Genomic DNA, 8,649 nt, shown 5'->3' on the forward strand with positions numbered 1-8,649 from the left:
AAATTCAGTAACCGGCTATTGTTAACACACTTTTTATTCCTGCCTTCTTCTTTAAAACAAACATTTTGGTTATCTAATAATTGAAAAACTTTTATCACAAATGAATAAATGTTAATATCATTGTGGTTGCCTGAGTAAATAATGATAGATAATTGTAGCCTAAATTTTTCTCTTAGCTCATGGTCTTCTTACTTAAAGCTAAAGTGATCTTTTGAGATGCTTTTATCCCAAACATAAGTCTCATCATTTTAACTTCTATGATGGGCATTTTGCTCATCTATACAATAACAAGGAATAAAAAAAAGTGAAAAACCCATCTATTCCTTTGTTGCACTGGGCTGGAGAACTTTTAGCACAGCTCTGCGTATCTGTTTGGTCTTCACACTATAGATGATGGGGTTCAGCACAGGGGGGATTAGCAGGTAGGCATTGGCAGTCAGAATATGTACATAAGGTGGAGACTGTTTCCCAAATCTGTGTACAAAGGACAGACTAATCAACAGAATACAGAATACAGCAACAGCCTCAATATGTGAGGCACATGTGCTAAAGGCTTTCTTCCTCTCTTCTGGAGATGCAATGCTGAGGACAGTCCTAATGATTAAAAAATAGGAAAAAATAATGAAGATGGATTCCACTCCAGCAGTGGTGATCAGGGCTGTCAACCCAACTGCACTGTTGATCCTGGTGTCTGTGCACGAGAGCTTCATTACATCAGGGTGGAAGCAGTAGGAGTGGTGGAGCATGTGGCTGCGGCAGAAGGACAATCATTTAAGAAGCAACACCATAGGAGTCAGTATTAGTGTCCCCCTGGTGATGATTGCTACTCCAATCTGTGCTATTTTAAGGTTGGTTAAGATAGAGGATATCTAAGAGGACTAGAGATGGCCACAAAATGACCAAAGGCCATGGCCAACAGCACTGAGGATTCCATGACAGTGAAAAGTTGAATGAAAAACATCTCTGACAAGTAGGCATTAAAGCTGATCTCCCTGACGTTGAACCAGAATGTACCCAACATGGTGACCAGGGTGGATATGGACAGGCCGAGGTCAGTGGTAGACAGCATGGACAGGAAATAATACATGGGTTCATGGAGGCTGGGCTGGGTGACAATGGCAAAGAGGATCAGGCTGTTTCCCGAGAGGGTGGTTATGTAGAGAAAGCAGAAGGGAATGGAGATCCAGGTGTGGAAGGCTTCCAGCCCAGGAACACCAGTTAGCAGGAAAATGATGGAAGAGGACGTGGTATTCTGGAAAGTTGACATGTTGAACTCAAACTGCATCCTGCAATGATGAACTGTATTTCTTTATAATGAATTTGACCTGAAAGTAATTATTTCACCTAGTAAACATTTATAAAGGACAACATCTGTACTATAGAAAGACCTTATGAAGATTGGTTAAAAAATAAAGGAAGAAAACTAAGATCACATCTAATAAAGAAGCAGAAAACAGGAAATGAACAATTATGTGAGGATACAGAATTTGTATATAAACAAATCTAGCAGTGACCATCTTATTTAAATTCATTGTTAAGCAGACTACACCCATCACTTCCTGACTTTACATGGATACAGTCAATAAATACTTTTTGAAATGTGTATATTGGGTTGTATGAAATCTTAGATGAACAACAAACAGTACATGTAGGGATTCTGATATAGTAAATCAAGTAAATTGGCTTCTGAGGGCCCAAAAAGAATGTTCTCTTCATCTCCTGGATATGTTTTTTGAAGCAGGTTGAATATCTCCAGTCATAATAGCCTACATTTGTTGAGCCCCTACTATCTGGTAGCTGTTAGTAGTTGTAATAATATCCTGTATGGACATACAGTTTATTTGTAGTATCATAACTTGAACTGTACCTAATTAACTTTCATATCACATAACTAGTGTAAGCCATCAAGACAATCACAAACAGAACTATTTGAGTACAGAAGGTCTCAAAGGTAAGTATTAGGGGCACCTGGGTGGCTCAGTCGGTTAAGCGGCTGCCTTCGGCTCAGGTCATGATCCCAGGGTCCTGGTATTGAGCCCCACATCAGGCTCCCTGCTCCGTGGGAAGCCTGCTTCTCCCTCTCCAGCTCCCCCTACTTGTGTTCCTTCTCTCGCTGTGTCTCTGTCAAATAAATAAATAAAATCTTTAAAAAAATAAATAATAAAAAAAAATCTTAAAAAAAAAAGGTAAGTATTATAGATACTTTGATGTTTTAAATTTTTATTTGACATCCCAAATCAGTTTTTTAGGACTGCATATTCTACATGCTGATGCATTCAAAGCATGGACTGATATATATATTGGCTAAGTTACTCACATGATAAGTTCCTAAATTATGTGTGCCCTGAACTTCTCCATCTCTGAAGTAATAATAACATACATACCCCATAGAATTATTATAAGTATTAAATTAGTTAATGTATATGAAAAACTCAGGGGGTATTTCACTGTGATATAAAAGTCACCAAGTACCAGCTATTATATTTTTAAAAATTAAATTTAAAATATTATATAATCATTTCTTTTCCTTCCTCTCCCACATCTATTTGCATGCCACTCCTCCTTAGTCATGGGTCTTATTGTCTGAGCTGAGACAAAAGATGAAAATATTATCTAAGTCTGAATTTGGCAATGACTGCTGGTTAATAACTTCTTCATATTCTTCTTCATATTCCTTTCTTCCTCCACAGCTAAGATTTTCCTCTTCATTCTTACATGATTCAGAAGAAAAAGAACTCTTGCTCACTTCCAAAGACAACCCTACCCACTATGTTGCCTCTGAATCAATTCTAGATATTTGTATAGTTTAACATTAAATTACTGAATGCATGCTGTAAACCAATAGAGGGATACAGAACCAAATTAAACATGGCACCTGCCATCAAGGATACTTAAAAAAGGATAAGATACTTAGAAAAACAAAAATGTAAATGAGCAAATAAAATGCAATGTGATATATAAAATAATGAGTTTGTGTTAAAATACACAGGTTCACACCTATCACTGAAATTTGCTTTTTCTTGGACTGAAGCATACTCTGTTGCATTCTATTGCTGCATAAAAACCTAGCACAAAGTCATAGTTCGAAACAAGACATTCATTACCTCACATTTCAGCAAGTCAGACATCTGAGCACAGCATCAGCAGGATCTCTGCTCAGGGTCTCACAAGGCTAAAATCAGGCTTTCAGACAGGACTGTGTGCTCATCCAGAGGTCAGGGTCCCTTCCAGACCCATCCAGACTGTTGGCAGCATTACATTCCTTGTGGCATAGAATTGAGGTCTCCTCTTCCTGGCTGGCCGTGGACTGGAGGTTGCTCTCAGCTCCTAGAGACTGCCCTCCACCCAGTCATGTGGACCTCTCACCACATGACAGGGGGCAACTTCCAATCCAGAGGAGGAATCTCTCTGCTGCTTCTTGTCTCTTTTAAAGGCTCACATGATTGGGGCAGGCCCAGCAAAATAATCCCCCTTTTGATTAACTCAACATCAAGTCATCACAAACCCTACTGACATCTGCAAAGTCTCTTTGCCATACATACAATGCAACACATCCCATCACATTCAGAGGCCCACTCACACTCAAGGGGTGCATTGCATACTGCACTGTACTCATAGAGGACAGTCATCGTGAGGGCCCTTTTAGAATGCTGCCTACCACAACTGTCTAGGCCAGCCAATCTACAAACCTTTATGGGTTTGACTTCTTTTTTTTTTTTTAAAGATTTTATTTATTTATTTGAGAGAGAGAGAATGAGAGAGAGCACATGAGAGGGGGGAGGGTCAGAGGGAGAAGCAGACTCCCTGCCGAGCAGGGAGCCCGATGTGGGACTCGATCCAGGGACTCCAGGATCATGACCTGAGCCAAAGGCAGTCGCTTAACCAACTGAGCCACCCAGGCGCCCTATAGGTTTGACTTCTAAAATGTCCTTTGACTGACCATCCTTACCCTCCACTTCTATCACCTCTATTGTAATAACAGTCTCATTAGTTTTTTCAGGAACTACAGCAATTTTCTCATATGTAATTTCCCTGCCCTGAGTTTCAAGTGTTTACATACTTTCTCCATATTGATGCCAGCATGATCTCTCAAAAGTACATCTTCATACAGAGGCCTTCATTGCCTTCAGCATGAAGTCAAAACTCTTTCCCCCTTTATTACAGCAGTCAAGGATCTTCTCAATCTGACTGAAATTGACTTTTCCTGCTGCCCAACTTCTTTCTTACCCAAGGGGCCTTTTGATATGATCAGCCTGGACCTTTCCTACTTCACCAAACTACCAAATATAGCAAGTTATTTCACAGTGCTATGCTTTGTTTAATTCATATACCTCGCACTCTTCTTTGAGTGAGCCTAAATTCTTTAGACGTATTGTTTGCTCTATGGATCCATTCATAAATTCAACATTAGTATATTATCTCTAGGAAGCATTTTGTGGCATCACTTTCTCTATGTCAAGGCAGAAAGAATTACTTATTCCTCTGGAGTAACATTCTTTTTTATTTATACATCTAGAATACCATTAATTCCATTGCATGATCATAAGTTATTTGAAAATATGCCTCTCCAACTGAAATCAGCTACTGGCAGGTAGACCATTGCTTTTGATCATTATATTCCTGTTACCATGCCTTGTATTGTGCAGTGTGGGAAATCACTAGGTGTTTTTTGATAAAATTAAATCCAAGAGTTGTAAACTGACAAGGGATTCTGGAAATATATCAGGATCTCGACACATTACAGCCTTGTGCATTTAATTCAGGTTGTGTGGCCTCAGACTACACAGGTGACTATTGGAAGAATCTCAGTGAACTCTTTTAGTCCTATAAAATGAGGTGTGTGTGTGTGTGTGTGTGTTGGGTTTTTTTTAATGAAAGACTTGTGCTATTATTTTAGGGTAACTTTCTATGTGCCTCCCTCATTTCTTGATAGTAATTCTCTCTTATACAAAAACAATAGTCCAGTCCCATTGTAAGAGCATTCTGCAGGTCCTGTGCAGGACTACCTTGAGTTAACTCTCTCCTCTAATTACAGAAAGTCACTAATATGGTTGCAGGGTAAGGCAAATATAGTTTTAAATGTTGGCTCTGGAAATAAGTCAAACAGAGAAAGACATGTATCATATGACCTCACTGATATGAGGAATTCTTAATCTCAGGAAACAAACGAGGGTTGCTGGAGTGGGGGGTGGGGTGGGAGGGATGGGGTGACTGGGTGATAGACACTGGGGAGGGTGTGTGCTCTGGTAAGCACTGTGAATTGTGCAAGACTGTTGAATCTCAGGTCTGTACCTCTGAAACAAATAATGCAATATATGTTAAGGAAAAAAAAAAAAGAAGAAGATAGCAGGAGGGGAAGAATGAAGGGGGGGAAATCGGATGGGTAGAAGAACCATGAGAGACGATGGACTCTGAAAAACAAACTGAGGGTTCTAGAGGGGAGGGGGGTGGGAGGATGGGCTAGCCTGGTGATGGGTGTTAAAGAGGGCACATTCTGCGTGGAGCACTGGGTGTTATGCACAAACAATGAATCATGGAACACTACATCAAAAACTAATGATGTAATGTATGGTGATTAACATAATAAAAAAAAAAAAAGGTGGCTCTGCCACCAGCTAGCTGAGGTTCTCCAAAGAAGCACTTCATATTAGGTTCTACTTCTGTAAAATTAAGTTTACCAACAGCATTAACTGTAAGGATTAAGTGAGATAGCATTTGTGAAGCATTTAACGTGCTAACTAGTACATGGGAAACATTTAACAATGGTAAATGGGGATGAGAATAGTGAATAGGGATGGGGTGGTGGGTGGTGGCAGCTGTTCAATGATTTTGAAATGTAGAACAACTAACCAGAAACTCACAATTGCAAGGACATGCCAACAAACTGCCCCAAGCATCAAGATAATGTGGTCCACAGATCGACTGAACCCTATCAGTCAGAATATAATGTACCTGAATACAGATTTCAGCAAAAACTTTTCATAGTTTTCCTGAGAAGCCCAGGAGAGCTTTTTGCAATGAATTAGATCTTCCTCATTCTGAAGGAAACCAGTGTGTGTAAAGCTTGATGTTTTCCCTGAATTCAGCAGTTTTACTTGCAAAGTATGGAGCTTGTTCTTTCCTGCCCCGTTTGCCAGAAAAGGGCTTGAGGAGCTGTGGGGGCTTTCTCCTCAGGGATAGACAGCATATATAAGGAGCCATGACGCAGGCTGCATGAAATCTCCCAATCAGAAAACCCCTGGTGGACTTTTCTGTGGCCCCTAGAGTATAGTTTCCCAAGGGTTCATTCTACCTCATGACTTCCCTCCCTTTCTACTTTACTACACTTACTTTTGTCATTTCCATGCAGGGACTAGTATTATAGTGCCTGGACCTTGCATCATGGTAAAATTTTGCTAAAAGTAAATTTGTGAGTAAAAATTCCAAAACAAAACACCTGCTCTATGTACAAGCTCACTCCTGTCCCTACCTTACCTCAACACCCAGAAGATGAATGTATCTTCCTCTAACATCAGTTGGGTGAATTTTGTACATTTTTAAGAGACCTCTTCATTCATGGGGGGAGAAAAGCTTCATTGATTCTTTCATAGAACACTTTAAGTATCTATCACATTCCAGGATTTTGTTACTGATAATACAGAAAATAGAACAGTCACTTTCCCCAGGGCTCACAAGCCAGTGAGGAAAGAGGCATCAAACTCACTGATTACAACAGGGCATAATTACAGTGAGACCACAGAAGAAAGAGAATGTATTATCCAGGTCAGCACCCGGTCTGTATGGAGACATGGGAGAAGAGAACACTGAAAAACCAGGAGTGATTCATAACATGGTCAGCATGTCTGGAACCCTGTGTACAAATGAGAGAGCAGGTGGCAAGTACAGCTAAATAGGGAGGCAGAATCTATGCCACAGAAGATCTTACAGGCATTCTAAAGCCTTGAAGTCTAAATAACGTAATAGAAATTGCACAGGATGGAATTTAATCTTTCTCCTTTCCTAGAAAAAGGCATTTCTACATCCTTGAGAAGCAACTGAAGATTTCAGGCATCTTGTTTGAGGCTACATAATATATCGCAGTTCCCTGCTTGGTACAATATCAACCTGAATGATACAAATCTTAAATTTTACATCTAAGCTACAATACATCAGTTATAGTGAAGTATCAATTAGGAACATTCTCAAACAGAACCTCAATGAGCTCATGTGGTTTTGGCAGAACACTCAATCACTTACCCTTTCAAATTCTTCATCAGATGAACCAGACTATTATTTTCAACATTGGCTCAGATAGTCATGAACAAGCATTGTTTCATAAGTCTATAAACAAAAGAAAAATCTGAAAATACATAGACCTCTGTGTTTGATGATATTGAATTCACAGGAAAGCACAGCTAAAAAGGAGTGAAAAGTGTTGCCTGTAAGATTAAAAAAGAAAAAAGGATACTTAGGTATTTTTCTGTGAATTATATCACTTTATAAAGAAGGAAAAGAAATATACTTTAAATTTTATTAGTGTACATATACCTCTTGCATGCAAAATGATATGTAATTTCTTATTGAAGCATAAGTCAACATTGTTGCTTTTCTAAAAACATTCTCTAATACATTTATGTTTTTAAAATTTGAACATATGGTTTCCCAATTTACATTCCCACAAACAGTGCACTGGCGGGGGGTGACTTGTCTCCACATCCTCACAAACACTTGTTGTTTCTTGTTTTCTGATTTTAGCCATTCTAACAGGTATGAGGTGATATCTCATTGTGGTTTCGATTTGCATTTCCCTGATGATGAGTGATGTTGAGCATTTTTTCATGGGTCTGTTGGTCATCTGGATGTCTTCTTTGGAAAGATGTCTATTCAGGTCCCCCACCCATTTTTTAATCAGATTGTTTGGAAAATAGTATTTAGGTTCCTCAAAAAGTTAGAAATAGAAATAACATGATCCAATAACTCCATTATTGGGTATCTACCCAGAGAAAATGAAAACACTAATTTGAAAAGCTATATGCACCCCATGTTTATTGCAGCATTATTTACAATAGCCAAGATATGGAAGGAACCTAAGTGTCCACCAATAGATGAATGGATAAGAAAAATGTGGTATGTACACACACTAAAATATTACACAGCCTTAAAAAAGGATGAGATCGTGCCATTTGAGACAACATGGATGGACCTAGAGAGTTTTCTGCTAAGTGAAATAAGTCAGACTGAGAAAGGTAAATACCATATGATTCTACTCATAAATGGAATCTAAAAAGAACCAAATGAATAAACAAAAAGCAGAAGCAGACTTATAAATGCAGAGAACAAAGTGATGGTTGGCAGAGGAGCAGGGGAGTGGGGAGTTGGAATACTGGGTGAGGGGGAGAGATAGATACAGACTTCCAGCTATGGAATGAGTAAGTCATGGGAATAAAAGGTACAGCATAAGGAATACAACCAGTAATATTGCAATAGCAATGTAACAGGAGAGATGGTGGCTACACTTGTGGTGAACATAGCATAAGTATAAACTTGTCAAATCACTAAGTTGTACACCTGAAACTAATGTAATATTGTGTGTCAACCATACTCAAAGAAAAAAATATATGTTTCCTCACCTTCAAAGTTCTCCATTTTCAAAACTTTTCCTGAGAATCC

The 8,649-nt window shown here is 39.0% G+C and overlaps 1 pseudogene; it reads right to left on the reverse strand.

Moving 5' to 3' along the window:
• Positions 1 to 317: 317 nt before the first annotated feature.
• LOC110576405 lies at positions 318 to 1,267 on the reverse strand (annotated as a pseudogene).
• Between the last annotated feature and the right edge of the window lie 7,382 nt (positions 1,268 to 8,649).

Source organism: Neomonachus schauinslandi, chromosome 11 (genome assembly GCF_002201575.2).
Source record: "Neomonachus schauinslandi chromosome 11, ASM220157v2, whole genome shotgun sequence".
NCBI classification, from domain to species: domain Eukaryota; kingdom Metazoa; phylum Chordata; class Mammalia; order Carnivora; family Phocidae; genus Neomonachus; species Neomonachus schauinslandi.